Source organism: Emydura macquarii, unplaced genomic scaffold, assembly GCF_026122565.2.
Source record: "Emydura macquarii macquarii isolate MOO-44397 ecotype Brisbane River unplaced genomic scaffold, CSIRO-AGI_Emac_v2 contig_318, whole genome shotgun sequence".
Classification (NCBI taxonomy): Eukaryota; Metazoa; Chordata; order Testudines; family Chelidae; genus Emydura; species Emydura macquarii.
In genome coordinates this window covers 6737536-6753267 of record NW_027130455.1, presented here as the reverse complement: position 1 = coordinate 6753267, position 15732 = coordinate 6737536, and positions in this window count along the sequence as shown.

Genomic DNA, 15732 nt, shown 5'->3' with positions numbered 1-15732 from the left:
GAAACACTAGTTTTATGGCTGCCCACGGGACTGTCATTCAACCCTCTTTGTGTATCCGACCTGGGCACTGAATGAGGCTCGGATGCGGTGGAAAATATAATACACAACCGTGTAATTAAAGGCCTGATCATGATGCATGCCCACAAAGGGGCTGAATTTAGGTTGCCCAGGCAGCTGAAAAACTGGCATTTCTTCACTTTCGAGTGCTTGATTTGCAACCTAAATCACATTCTTTCAACATGGTTTGTGTATGTCATTTCCTACGTTTTTTGAAAAGTCAAAGGTAAAACCAGTCATAGTATGTAGCTGTAATAACCCTCCTCCCATTTTCCTCTGCAGTATTTGAACCGCCAGTCTTCAGGCTTCTACCACTTGAGCTACAGAGCTACCTCCATTGACTGGCAGCAGGAGAAGGCTGTTTCTTGCAGGGTGGGGAGATTGAGCCCATAGTATTGTAACCCCCTTCTATTTCTGGGTTACTTGGGAGCCGGCAACACTCACCTGCTCCAGCAGGCTCTTAGCAGCAGCTTTGGGACCACAGAAGCAGTCAGCAGTTTTGGGACTCTGGCAGCAGGCAGTAGCCAGCAACAGTCAGCCAGCAGCTTCCAGCCTCGGCTGCACTCCACCCCAGCACCCAAACTGGAGTCCCCCACATGCTTTTTCTCTGACTCCCTGGAAGGGGAAGAGTCTCGCTCCTTTTTCCCCAAGGCATCATGGGAGTTGTCGTCTCCCAGGATCTTCCCAACTGTAAAACTCCCAGTTAAGTCCCAAGGCTCCTGAAGCACAGGGTGCCTACAGTATCATGTGCTGGGTTGAAAGAGTGGATAGAAGGAGTCTGACCCAGCTCTCTGTCTACGCCACATTGAGCGGCGAATGGCTCCTGCCCCAGGCTGTGCTCCTGGGGGATGAGGATGAGGTGGGGAGCTAGCTGCTGGGGCCATGTGCTGGGTTTATGGCTAGAGCTTGGCTCAGCTCCGAGTCCCCCTCCCTAGCGCTGGGAGTCTGGGGAGCTCCTGCCCAATGTGCTGCCCCTGAGGGGAAAAATGGGAAACTGGGGCCAAATGCTGGGTCTGGCGGGATTACAGGATGAGCTCAGCTCGCCTCTCTCTTGCTCTTGCCACCTGCAGGCATTGGGGGCAGTGCCGGGTTTACAACAACGCCGTGGCACCAGGCCCACAATCAGAAGGGGCCCATTACAGCTCCAGCTCTGAGCAGTCTCTGCTGCTTGCCGCCTGTAGTGCCTCGCCTGCCTCCCTGGGTCCAAGCTGCCTGGGACCGGTGCAGAGGCCGGACTGGTCTCGGCCAGGGGCTGGGAGGTGGAAGCATGGGAGGCTCAGCTGAGCCCCACCAGGCAAGTGGGTCCTGAGGGAGCCCAGCATAGCCAGGCCCTGCTACTGCTCTGGCCTGGCTGATTGGGGCCGGAGTAATCCCCATCCCGGGACTGGCCCACGCTGCACTGCCGGCACAGCCTGGCGGACATGGTCACCTCCCAGCAGGGTCGGTGAGTGCGACCGGGTGGCAAGGTGTGGGGGAGTGGGTCTCTGGGGGGGTGCTAAGTAGTGAGGGAGGCTTGTGTGTTTTGAGGTGCTGGGCATAGGGCAGTCTATGGGGTGGTGGTGGGCAGTGGCAGCTGGGGGAGGTCTGTTTGTGTTGTGGTGATGGGCAGTGGGGGGTTTGTGTGGGGCACTGTGCAGCTGTGGTGGTGGAGCTGTGGTGGGGCACTGGGCATAGGAGTCTGTGGGCGGTGGGGCACTGGGAATATGGGGTTGGGGGAGCTCTGGTGGGGGGACAGTGTGGGGCAGCACGGGCCGGCTCCCAAGACAATCATGATTGCCTTCTATGATGAGATGACTGAATCTGTGGATGTGGGGACGGTGGACATGATAATCTTTGACTTTAGCAAAGCTTTTCATACAGTTTGCCACAGTATTCTTGCCAGCAAGCTAAAGAAGTATGGTTGGATGAATGGACTATAACGTGGATAGACAGCTGACTAGACCGTCGAGTTCAACGAGTAGTGATCAACGCCTCGATGTCTAGTTGGCAGCCGGTACCAAACGGAGTGCCCCAAGGGCTGGTTTTCTTCGACATCGTCATTAATGATCTGGATGATGGGTGGAGTGCACCCTCAGCAAGTTCACAGATGACACTAAGCTGGAGAGAGTGGTACATACACTGGAGGTTAGGGATAGGATTCCGCGTGACCTAGACAAATTGGAGGATTGGGCCAAAAGAAATCTGATGAGGTTGAACAAGGACAAGTGCAGAGACCTGCAAGAAGGCTAATGGCATATTGGGCTGCATTAGGAGGAGCATTGCCAGCAGATTGAGGGAAGTGATTATTCCCCTCTATTCAGCATTGGTGAGGCCACATTTGCAGTATTGTGTCCAGTTTTGTGCCCCCCACTACAGAAAGGATGTGGACAAACCAGCAGAGGGCAACAAAAATGATTAGCAGACTAGGGCACATGACTTATGAGGAGAGGCAGACGGAACTGGTTTGTGTAGTCTGCAGAAGAGAAGAGTGAGGGGGGATTTGATAACAGCCTTCAACTAGCTGAAGAAGGGTTACAAAGGGGATGGACCTAGGCTGTTCTCAGTGGTGGCAGATGACAGAACAAGGAGCAATGGTCTTACGTTGCAGTGAGGGAGGTCTAAGTTGGATATTAGGAAAAACTGGAATGGGTTACCTAGGGAGGTGGAGGAATCTCCATCCTTAGAGGTCTGTAAGGTGTGGCTTGACAAAGCCCTGGCTGGGATGATTTAGTTGGGGTTGGTCCTGCTTTGAGCAGGGAGTTGGACTAGATGACTTCCTGAGGTCCCTTCCAACCCTAATCTGCTATGATTCTGTGACGGGGTATGCTGACTGGGCTGGCCAGTGTGCGTCTTGCGGCTGTCAGTTTGCTAACAGTGTCTTGCTGCTGGGTTGGGCAGAATGGGGCCGCCTCCAGTGCACCATGCCCCATTGTCCCCAGCCGGCCCTTTGCTCCAGGGACAGACCCTTCCCATTTCCCTACGACATGCCCAAGTGCCCTCATGGTGGTCCACAAAAGGTTAATCAGGCGCTGGTTGGGGGAGCTCCTGTCCCATGTGGTGGCAATGCTACTGGGGGAGGGATTCTGGAGGGAAAGCTAGCTTGCTGTTTCCACCCCCCCTCCTTCAAGAACTGCTTGGGGTAGCTCACTCACAGGCGTTCTCAGAGCTCTATCTGCTGCGGCTATGGCAGCAGCATGAACCCAGCCTTGGAATCGGCAATGAGCTGGGCAGATTGCCAAAGATTTCCTGTCCACTGAAAGTGAAAGAAGGGTAACAATGATGATTTAAACATGCACCCAAACCTGAATGGATTTTTCATTGGACAAAGAAAAGGTATTTCTCCAGCCCGAGGGGATTTCTCCTGCCCAATATCAAAGGCCTGCTGCAAACAATGGAGGTGTGAGGGCTTCTCACAGAAAAAGTCACAAGAATATTTTGTAATGGAGAGAGAGCAGAGCCACCCAAATACAGAGGTCACTGTCAGCTCCCACTCCCGGATCTTCATTTAGTCAGGTTTAGAAAAATAAAGAAGAAATACGAAGATGTGAGCGTGTATGTTTCTTTAATATAGGCACGTCCATATCCGTGTCGCTCTGAAGTCAAATCTTGAGTCAAATAATATTTCACGGGAAGTATTTAAAAACAGAAAGTCTCTTCTGGCAATATAAAGTCACTGCACAGATATCACAAGCTTTCCCCAAGCCCAGGGCCAATTGTGAAAAGGTTTCAATCATATTCTGCATTCTGTGCTCTGTATTCCAGCTCCAGATGATCATAACACAATGACTTTTTGAGGTTTTACACCAGGGCTGTACAGGAGGCGAAGAAAGTTTTCTCCTTCACCATAATGCTTCTGACATCCCAGCCAGTGAAACTGTTACAGGTGATGGACAGCTTGGAAAATGTTGGCTGCCTTTGCTCAGACAGCTGAATATTTCTTGCTGCAAAGAGTATTCCATCTTCTTTGAGGACAATAGCGACTGGATCCAGACCAAAGGGATACTTCAGTGGTAGCGGAGCCTTTTGAGAGGGTGGTGAGAGAGAGAAAGAAGAAATACAATGGGTGAGATTCTCACCCACACTATGCCTCTATTACACTGAGTACAAGGGCTGTGATGGTGTAAAGGGGCCCTAAAAACTCAGTTCTGGCTGGGAGAAAATTCCCACAATGCAGTCACTGCAGAAAATAGCCATACATGACCCACTTAGAAGCCCTGGCATAGGGGGCATGCTGAGGTTGGGGCTGTGGATAGAAGGGATGGCATGTGTGTGGCACTGCCTGGAATCTCTGGAGCCCCAGGCCTAGTACTCAAGTGTCTGCCATAACTTGGATCAGATCTAAGGGCTGGTCTACACGAGAGTTTTGTGGACAAAAATCAACTTTTGGCAAGAAACCACTGGTGGTGTAGGGTGTACACACTACAACGCTTGCCCCCCTCCCCCCCCCGGTGACCAAACTCCCCAGCTTTGGTGACAAAAATAACACCACCTCAATGAGAGGCATAAGCTTTTTGTGGCAAAGTTAGAGCAAAAAAAGCATCACTGTGACGCTGTGTGCCGTAACTGGGCTCCAGGAGCTATCCCACAGTGCCCACCCTGACTGCTCTGCTCACTGTTTTGATTCTCTGGTGCACTGCCCTGCACCCCAGCCACACAGGCCTGCGCCCCTCCCTTCAAAGCCCCAGGAAGTTTTGCAATTGCTCAGCGTGAGGCGCGCACACAGCTACTGCCCAGCGAAGCATGCCTGCTCCAGCAGCAAATGCAATTCAGCCTGGACTACAGGGGAGAGGGTGGATCATTCTCCTGGGTCTGTGGGAGAACCTGAGGGAATCAATCCTGCTCTCCTATGGCAGACAGGCAGGGAGCACAAGCTGCTGCTAGAGGAGGAGGGGGGAGAGATTCTTGATGTGCTGTGCAGAGCCAGGGAGGGAGGCAGGGGCTGATGTTGGGGTGTCCTTCCCCCCCGGCTGGTGTTCAGGTCGTTGCTGAGCTGGGGGGATGGGACAGGGGGGACACCCACTGTCTGTGCACCAGCTTCTGCCTCAGGATTGATTGCTTCTGGCTGCTGTCTGAATTTAAAGAGACAGCGTGTGGACACACTCACTGTCCCCCAACACACACACACGCTCTCCCTCTCTGTCTCTCTCCCTGTCACACACTCTTGACCCCCCCCAACACACACAACACACACACACACACACAAACACACACACACTTCTGTGGGCTTCTTGTGTTCGAGTTCAGCAGCGTCAGCTTGGCGGACAGGGCAGTTGAAAAGCGGCTGTCCGTCTAGTAGGACGCCCATGGAACAATGGGCTTCAGAAACCTTCATCATGTGATGCTGTGCCTGCCCCGTGAGGCATTGCAAACCCTTCCAGCGCACCCTGCCTGCAGTTGCACACTGGGATAGCTACCCACAGTGCACCGCTCCCGGTGTCAGTGCAAGAGCTGGTAGTGTGGCGCATAGACCTAGTCTACACTACAGACTTTTGTCGACCAAAGACAGCTTTTTGTGGCAAAACAGTGGTGGTGTAGACACTGCAATTAGCTCCCCACCTCTACCCTGCCTCCCCCTCCCCGGCTGATTGAGCTCCCCTGATTTTGCAACAAGATAAACCCCCTTGCTGAGAGGCGTAGAGCTTTTTGCGCCACGCTTTTAGTGACAAAGCATCAGTGTAGACATTGCACTTGGTTATATCACAGTAAATGACCTCCAGAAAGTGTCCCACAATGCCCATCCTGACTGCTCTGGCCATCAGTTTGAACTCCGCTGTCCTGCAGCCATCCACCCCTCCCCTTTTGAAGTCCCGGGAATTTTTGAAATTCCACTTCCTACTTGGTGACCATAGTGGCTCCACACACCAATCGCTCTCCCGCTTGGAGCACACTGGCACTTCTGGATCTGATTGGCATTTGGAGAGAGGAGGCTGTGCAGCCAGCTCTGCTCCAACCGAAGGCACTATGATACCTGTGGTCAGATTTCTCGTTTAATGGGGGAAAGGTCTATGAATGGGACATGCTGCACTGCTGTGTGAAAATCAAGGAGCTGCAGCAGGGGTACCAAAAGGCTAGGCAGTCAAACCGTCACTCTGCTGCAGAGGCAAAGACCTGCTGCTTTTATAAGAAGCTGGAAGTTATCCTCAGCGGCGACCCCACCTCCACTGCCAAGAGACCCGTGGATACCTCCACAGGCCTGGAGACAGCGGACACTGGACTCAACACTGATGAAAAAATCATGAACGAGGCTGTTGAGTTGGAGGACAATGCGGAGTAAGAGGAGCGGGTTATTTGCTGACATGGGGAGCCAGGACCTCTTCTCAACCCAGGAGGGTTTGAGCCAGTCCCAGCCCTCCAGCTCTGGTGTGCAGGATGCAGGAGAGGGGAGCTTGGGTAAGTGATTTTTTTTGAGCTGATGCCACTTGGTTACATGAGGTACAGCTGTCCTTTGCTTTGTTGCATTATACAGCTGGTTGAAGGGATAGAAATGCACATGAGTACCTGTGTTTGCATTTGCGTCCCATTCCCCGTTCAGCTTGGCAGTGCTGCAGAAAAGTGTGTTAATGCACACTGAGATTTCACAGGCATCCTCCAAAGATCTCTAGGAAACTTTCCTGGCTGTACTTACCAATCCTCTGCCGGAGATTCTTTGGCAGAGCTGCTTTGTTTCAGCCCCCATTGTAGGAAACTTTCCCGTGCCAATCAGCACTCACTTGTGCAGGGAACAAAGAGGCACACAGGTGAGCAGCATAGGGATCCGGTTCGAAGCTGCTTGCATGGACGAGAGGCACCCTAGCATCTCCACTTACTCTCAGGAGTGAGATATCGACCCCTGCCTATGGAAAATGGTGGCATTGGCACAATTTGAAATTTTGTCCCTATCTACCTGAATCAATACTCCAAACAACCACCCAGAACCTTTTCCCCAACTAGAGTGCTCCTTTCCCCGGGCACAACTCACCATGCCCTGGGCAATCGTTGAGCTGTGCACTAGCCGGGGGACAGTGAGAAAGGTGTATTTTACAGTAATGCATCAACGCTGTTATTGCACTCTCAATGACGCTTCTGTTCATTGTTTATTGTGCTTCTACAGATATGCCCTTGAGGGGAAACCCGTCCACACCAGCTGAGTGCCTGTTAAGAAAACGACCACAGAGAAGCAAAGAGGAGATGTTCTGAGAACTCCTCAAATCTTCTGAGGTGGAAAAAAAATAAAAAAGGACGTGGAGACACACTGTGTCTGAAAATCAGAAGACTGATAGGCAGGAAAGGAAGGAAAACCAGGAGCGAGTGATAGGTGGTCACAAGCACATGATAAAAGCCATGGCGAGCAAATGGAGCCGCTAAAGTCACTAATAATGCTGTAGATTGAATTCATATGTACTTGTCCCCTCTTGCAACCAATACAGAATTTCTTTCCATGCTTTCCCCAAACTAAGTCCCCCCACACATTCCTACCAAACTCCAGCCTGTCTCAGTGTCCCGTTCACTCCACCCCTTCAGACAGCTTTGAGAACAATATCTGGACATACACAGCTCTCATAACTCACACGGCCCCTCACTGCTTTCTTCCCTCCAGCCCCGCTTTTCATGTGTGTTGTGAATAATTGTTATTTAATAAAGACACACTCTGTGCAGAATAAGCAATCTTTATTTGTCTCTTGTACATGGTGGTAGTAGCACACACTGATACACAGCGCAAGCTGGATAGCAGTCATGGCATGGTGCAGTACTGCTAACACGGTATTGGTGCTCACTGTTAAAATAGTTCCTCAAGGCCTCCTTGATTCAAATGGTCCCTTTTTGTGTCCCTGTAATAGCCCTATCATCTGGTTGTTCATAGTCAGTGGCAAGGCAATCCATCCCTGTGCTCCACACAGGGGGAATATTTTCACCCTTAGCTTCACAAATATTATGAAGTACACAGCAGGCAGCTATAACCATGGAATATTTTCCTCATTTAGGTCTAACTTGCCATAAAGGCATTGCCAGTGAGCTTTTAATCTGCCAAACACACATTCAAGGGTCATTCGGCACCTGCTCAGCCTGTTATTGAAGCGCTCCTTGTTGCTATCCAGTTTGCCCATATAAAGCTTCATGAGCCATGTCATTAATGTGTAGGCTGGGTCCCCCAGGATCACTATGGGCATTTCAACATCCCCCATTAGAATCTTTTGGTCTGGAAAGAAAGTCCCTGCTTGGAGCTTTCTGTACAGGCCAGTGTTCCTGAATATGCATGCTTCATGCACCTTCCTTGACTAACCTGCGTTGATGTCAGTGAAACACCCACGATGATCCACAAACACCTGCAGTAGCATAAAGAAGTACCCTTTAAATTGATGTACTCTGTCGCAAGATGGTCCGGGGCCAAAATTGGGATATGTGTGCTATCTATTGCCCCGCTACAGTTAGGGCATCCTATCGCTGCGTAGCCATCCGCTATTTCACACACTTTTCCAAGACTCACACTCCTTCGTAGCAGAATGTGATTGATGGCGCTACACACTTGTGATAACACAACTCCAATGGTGCACTTCCTGACTCCAAACTGATTAGCGACCAACCGGCAGCAGTCTGGAGTTGTCAGCTTCCACACGGCAATCACCACATGCTTCTTCACTGAGAGGGCAGCTCTCATTCTGGTGTCCTTGCGCCACAGGGCAGGGGCAAACTCTGCACAGAGTTCCATGAAGGTGGCTTTGCGCATTTAGAAGTTCTGCAACCACTGCTCATCATCCCAGACCTGCATAACGATGCGATCCCACCACTCAGTGCTTGGTTCACATGCCTGAAAGTAGCGGTGCACTGTGTGCAGATGCTCCATGAATGCAAACAGTAATCTGGCATTGTTCGTTTGTATGGCACACAGCAGGTCAGGTGCCTCGGATTGCTATTCCGATTGGGAGCTCATGATATGCTGCATGACCAGCCGAGATGTGTTCAGAACACTGACAACAAGAGTGGAGAGCAGTGCAGGATCCATCCTTTCAGATAGAGATGGCAGGCATACAGGAAACTGGAGCCATTGGAAAATGCCACGAAACACAGTCGGAAACCCATGGAATGAGGGAACAGTAATCACTGCATCATGGGACGTTGAGCCCGCACCCATGATGCACTGCATCCTCTCCACCTTCCCAGAACTCCTAGTGGCACAAGGTGGTGGATTGCACAGTGGGATAGCTGCCCACAATGCACTGCTCTCACTGACGATGCTAGAGCACCAACTGTGGACGCGCTTCGTCGACACAATGAGAGCTGTGTGGCCAGGCACAAGCATTATAATGATAGTGCTTTTTGATCATCACTGTAACTTGCGTCAACAACACTTCAGTGTAGACAAGGCCATAGTGAGGGCATGCAACAGCAGTTTAATTACAGCAGTGGCTGTATGCCAGCATAACTTGTGTTGACAAAACTCTGTAGTGTAGACATGGCCTCAGTTCTGCAGAGGAGTGTAGGACTGAGAGGGCACAAAGGTGTCATAAAGTCACCCCAGAGGTGCAGCACGGAAGCTCACCTAATGTCTTTTCTTATTAAGGACATGTCTACACGTACTACACTGCTTGTTGTGCTGCTGCCGTGCGTCTGGTGAAAATATACTAAAACCACCTCTATGAACAGCAGAAGCTATGTCGGTGAAAGCTCTCCCGCCGACATAGCGCATGAGTGCTTTATGTCGGTGTGACTTATGTCGCCCAGGAGGGTGGTTTATTCACACCCCTGAGCGACATGACTTATGCCGATATAAGCTGTAATGCAGACATGGCCTTAGTTTTCACCGGTCTGGTTCATTAAATCTGTAGATGAGCTGGGAGAAGTACAGTTTTTGACCTGCAAACTGGACCCACAGCCTTCTGGGCTGATAAAATCTGTTGTGAGGTATGGGGCTCCTGGTTTTGGAGATTGTCAGCTCTTTCCTTTGGAGGTCTAGGTGCCTTTGGTTAGGCCTTCACTCAAGATTAAGCTGACAATCTCACCAACTAGTGCTGTTGCTAACCAACCTTTTTTGAAAAGGTTATTGAGAAAGTAGGGACAAAGCCAATATGGCATCTTTCGGAGACTGCTGTGTTCCTTGATATTTTCCAGAGGAAGGCTTTGAGCTGGATTTTTGTCCATGGTAGGGTTTGTTCATTAATGTTGTGTACTGCCAGTCCATGTGCTCAGACAATATGATGGAAATTCTTTTAGATGGCCAAAAAGGGATGTTTGGCACATCTGTAGATCATGGATGCATTTTCCGAGGGTCTTTTTTAAAAAAACAATTTAATCTTTCCCGATCCTGTATTGAAAATGGAAAATATTTATCTTACTATCATCTGACAGCTTTGAAGTTGTGCTGAACAGTAAAGAAAGCTGAACATTTAATTCTTCACTAATCTTTTAAATTTCCACAAAAGCACATTGCATTCACACACTTTTAAGCCTGGTTCTTTAGAAGCTGTGTGTCTTCCTCTAACTCTTCTTTTAAGTTTGCAGCTTCACCAGCTATGAACAGAAGCCTGTAATACTTCTTTCCATGGTGACTATCTTTCTGGGAGGCGGTGCAGTGGGATGTTTTTTCCATAATAAAGCAGTCATCTGGATTGAATTGCAGATATCTAATCCTCACACAAACTACTCTTGTTTGGTTTTGTGAAATGAACAAAGACATCGATTTAGACATGCTCAGGACTGGATTTAGGCATCCCTCAGACCTCCTGATCGTTCCAATGATTAACCAATGTGCCTTGGTAACTTTAACACAAAGGGCAAGCATAGAATAAAAAACTCTTGTTCGTGAAAGGTATGAATGGTAGCTTTTCTTATGTTCATTTTATATGTATATAAAGAAGAGGACTAAGACAGTAGCAGAACAATGTGAACAGAATTCTTTTATGACTCCTGCAGTACTTTTTGTGCTTTTGGAAGTAGAAAGACTGCATTAAAATATAACATCAATGAATGAAGGAAATGTTTTAAGATTTCCTTATTATAGATTGGTTCATAAATTACAAAATTGTCTTGCACCAATCTGAATCTCTTTTCTCTGTCCTTTGTCCAAAGTTCTTACTTTCAAATATCAATTTTTTGCTAAACAGAAGTTGTAAACACCAGAGAGGATGTATCTAGGACCAGATTCTGCCCTTTGGAGGTTCCACCCCACAAATGGGGCGTTTTGCCTAATATTTGCAAGGATAGCATAAACTATTTGTCATATCACCCTTGCTTTTCTCAAGGTCTGCACTAGAACACCTCATTACAGGAAGGGTGAATATTTTGCTACATCATGTGGGCCAAATATGAAGGTTATAACTCAGGGCCACTTGGTGCCTTTTTGAGCTGCATGGATTTAGAAGCCTAACTTTAGATTTAAAAAAGAATCTTGTCTTTGGTGACGAAAGACTCTAATAACATGCCAGAAGGAGGCATAACCTGCTGAATGCTTGGGAAACAATGTAAAATAACAATTCTGGCGCTAATCTTCCATCCAAATTGAGGGCTATGCAGAGTCTTGCTTTGGGTGAGGATGAGTAAGTTTCACTTCTTTATTGCATATTCTCAGGCATCACTAAAGGCTAAACTAAGCAAACGGTAGTGAGAGATATTTGAGATTTTGCATAGTATATAACACCTAGATCTTATATGGCACTTTTCATCAGTACCTCTCAAAGTATTTTATAAGGGAGGGCAGTATCATTATCCACATTTTACAGATAGGGAAACTGAGGCTCAGGTGGCTATGTTTCTAAAAAAAAAAACCCTAGGGTCCTGCTTTAATGTGAACGGAGAGCACAAACTCTATGATAACATTTTGTCCTAACTAATAATGTACAACAAGAGTTTGTTCATTTTTGAGGAATTATAGAGGGGAGGAATAAAATATATCAAATTTGTTTGTCAGTCAGTCATCCTTTTGTGTTAAAGAGAAAAAGGTTGTCTTCCCGCCTACAGAGAAATGCAAACCCGCCAGACACAGTAAAAATGTATTACAGGCAGCTCTCCAAAAGTACTGGAGAGTGCATCTTTCTTATATCCTGCAGAGTAATGAAATGCCGAAGGCCCAGTCATGCCCCCATTGAAGCCAACATTGGTTTTGTCCTGGAATTCAATGGGAGCCGGACTGGTCCCTTTGTCATGTATTGTAAGTCTAAGGACATCTTAGCAGCCAATTTAACTTCATTAATAATGTGATGGCAATAAAGATATCAATAGATGTTTAACAGAAACCACAATCATTTGCTTGATAGTTGCTGTTCATCACAGATAAGACTGAATCATTAGCAGTCATTTGAATCAGTTATGATGTAACTGCAAGACCTATGACTACTAGAATTTTTTCATAAATTTTATGACCATAAAGGCCATTGTCATCATCTGAATAACACAGGCTGCAGAATTTCACTCAGCAATTCTTACATTAACCCAATGTCTTGTGTTTGAACTGGTTTGCAACTGCTTTGAAAGCTGAGAGAAAATAAAATAAAAGGTGTGTTTTATTTTGATGTATACTTCTTTAATCATTTAGATATATATCAAGAAAGGAATCCATTTTGAGGCACTTGGAACAGAGGCAGGTGATCAGGAACAGTCAGAATGGATTCACCAAGATCAAGTCATGCCTCACCAACCTGATTGGGTTCTATGATGAGATGACTGGCTCTGTGGATGTAGGGAAAGTGATGGACATGATATATCTTGAGTTTAGCAAAGCTTTTGATATGGTCTCCCACAGTATTCTTGCTAGCAAGTTAAAGAAGTATGGGTTGGATGAATGGACTATAAGGTGGATAGAAAAGCTGGCTAAGTCATCGGGCTTAATGGGTAGTAATCAACGGCTCATTGTCTAGTTGCCAGCCGGTAACAAGCAAAGTGCCCCAGAGGTTGGTTTTGTTCAACATCTTCATTAATGATCTGGAGCATGGAATTTATTGCACCCTCAGCAAGTTTGCAGATGACATTAAGCTGCGGGGAATAGTTGCTATGCTGGAGGGTAGGGGTAGGATATGGACAGACCTAGACAAATTGGAGGATTGGGCCAAAAAAATCTGATGAGGTTCAACAAGGAAAAGTAGAGAGTCCTGCACTTAGGATGGTAGAATCCCATGCACTGCTACAGACTGGAGACCCACTGGCTAGGCAGCAGTTCTGCAGAAAAGCACCTGGGGATTACAGTGGACAAGAAACTGGATATGAGTCAGTGTGCCCATATTGCCAAGAAGGCTAATGGCATATTGGGCTGCATTAGTAGGAGCATTGCCAGCAGATTAAGGGAAGTGTTTATTCCCTCTATTCGGCATTGGTGAGGCCACATTTGAAGTACTATGTCCAGTTTTGGGCCCCCCACTACAGAAAGGATGTGGACAAATTGGAAAGAGTCCAGCGGAGGGCAACAAAAAAGGTTAGGCTGGAGCAAATGACTTATGAGGCAAGGCTGCGGGAACCAGGCTTGTTTAGTCTGCAGAAGAGAAGAGTGAGTGGGGATTTGACAGTGGCCTTCAACTATCGGAAGGGGGGTGCCAAAAGGATGGAGCTAAGCTGTTCTCAGTGATGGCAGATGACAGAACAAGGAGCAATGGTCTCAAGTTGCAGTGGGGAGGTCTAGGTTGGATATTAGGAAAACCTTTTCACAAGGAGGGTGGTGAAGCACTGGAATGTGTTACTTAGGGAGATGGTGGAATCTCCATCCTTAGAGGTTTTTAAGGTGTGGCTTGACAAAGCCCTGGCTGGGATGATTTAGTTGGGGTTGGTGCTGCTTTGAGCAGGGGGTTGGACTAGATGACCTCCTGAGGTCCCTTCCAACCCTAATCTTCTATGATTCTATGAAAGACCGGGGTGTATTGATTGATCACAGGCTGAACCACCAAAGTAATGCGGCTGTGCAAAAGACTAATGCTATCCTAGGATGCAGTGGATGAGGTATTTCCAGTAGAGATATGGAAGTATTATTACTATTATACAAGGCACTGGTGAGACCTCATCTGGAATACTGTGTGCAATTCTGGTTGCTCATGTTTAAAAAGATGAATTCAAACTGGAACAGGTGCAGAGAAGGGCTACTAGAATGATCAGAGGAATGGAGAACTTGCCTTATGAGAGATTTAAGGAGCTTGGCTTGTTTAGCCTAATAAAACAAAGGCTGAGGGGAGATATGATTGCTCTGTATAAACACATCAGAGGGATAAACACGAGGGAGGTAGAGGAGTTATTTAAGTTAAGGGCCAATGTTGGCACAAGAACAAATGGATATAAATTGGCCAAGTTTAGACTTGAAATTAGATGAATGTTTCTAACCATCAGAGGAGTGAAGTTCTGGAACAGCCTTTCAAGGGGAGCAGTGGAGGCAAAAAACTAACTTGTTTAAAGACTAAGCTTGATAAGTTTCTGGAGGGGATAGTATAATGGCCTGTTCCGCAACTGCTATTAGCAAATATCTCCAAAGCTGGAGATGGAGAAGCTCTTACTACAGAGAATTCTTTCCTGGGTGGCTGGCTGGTGGGTCTCGCACACATGCTCAGGGTCTAAGTGATCACCATATTTGGGGGTTGGGAAGGAATTTCCCCCCAGGCCAGATTGGTAGAGACCCTGGGTTTTTGTTGTTGTTGTTTTTTTTTTGCCTTCCTCTGCAGTGAGCGGCATGGGTCACTTACTGGTTTGAACTAGAATAAATGGTGAATTCTCTATAACTTGAAGTCTTTAAATCAAGATTTGAGGACATCAGTAACAGAGCCAGAGGTTATGAACCTATTGCAGGAGTTGGTGGGTGAAGTTCTGTGGCCTGTGATGCGCAGGTCAGACTAAATGATCATGATGGTTCCTTCTGGCCTTTAAGTCTATGAGTCTATATACTTCAAAAGGACTCTGCCAAGTTGGTTTACACCCAACATTTATGTTCTTATTCTTTTAAAAATAAGATGATGGTTTTTACACTGCACATGACAATACTTTCCTTACACCCTTTTAAAAATGCAAAGAAGAAAGAATTTACGGGCTTTAAATATTCCCTTTTCAGTGTTGTAACCCCCTCAGAAACAACAGCTTTGTAGCAGTGCCTGAGACCCTGGAAATAAAACTGACTAAAAACAGAACTGCAACAGACCTGTAGTTTCATTGCTCCAACTGAGTGAAACACAAAAAGGAAAAACTACATAAATAGTGTAAAGCAATTTAGAATTTTAAAAGTCATTCAGTGTTAATCATCCATGCTGTTATTTGTAACACAGGGAAGGACGCTAAGACTATATATGACTTTTATTTTTGACAGTATCCTAGTTTTCACCCCTTTGTTGCTCTCCCCTGCAGCGTCAGTATTACAGTGGGATAAGATAGCATTCTTTAAAGTGATTGAGTAGTAGCAGTTCCTGCGAGGCAAATCAGCTGCATGGGTGAAAGTCAGCCCTGTTCAGATCTTTTGTGCAGCTCCATGTGTGATTTTACTTGCCAGGAAAAGAAGGTCACCAATCTCCCCCACAAGGTCGCTCTCCCTCTAGCCATGGAAGCAGGCCATTCCTGAGACCACCCACCCACCCTGCACCATCTCTCAGCTGGGGCTAGCTACAGGGTGATGTTTTTGCACTAGTCAGACATGTCACAAGGCGCTGCATAATGTCGCTCACCTCCACCAAGTCAATTGCAGCTTCCCACCCCGACCCACAAAAGTCAACGAGCGTCCCCTACCTTTGTGCATCCTGATGCTGCTACTGCTATGCCTGCGCCTCT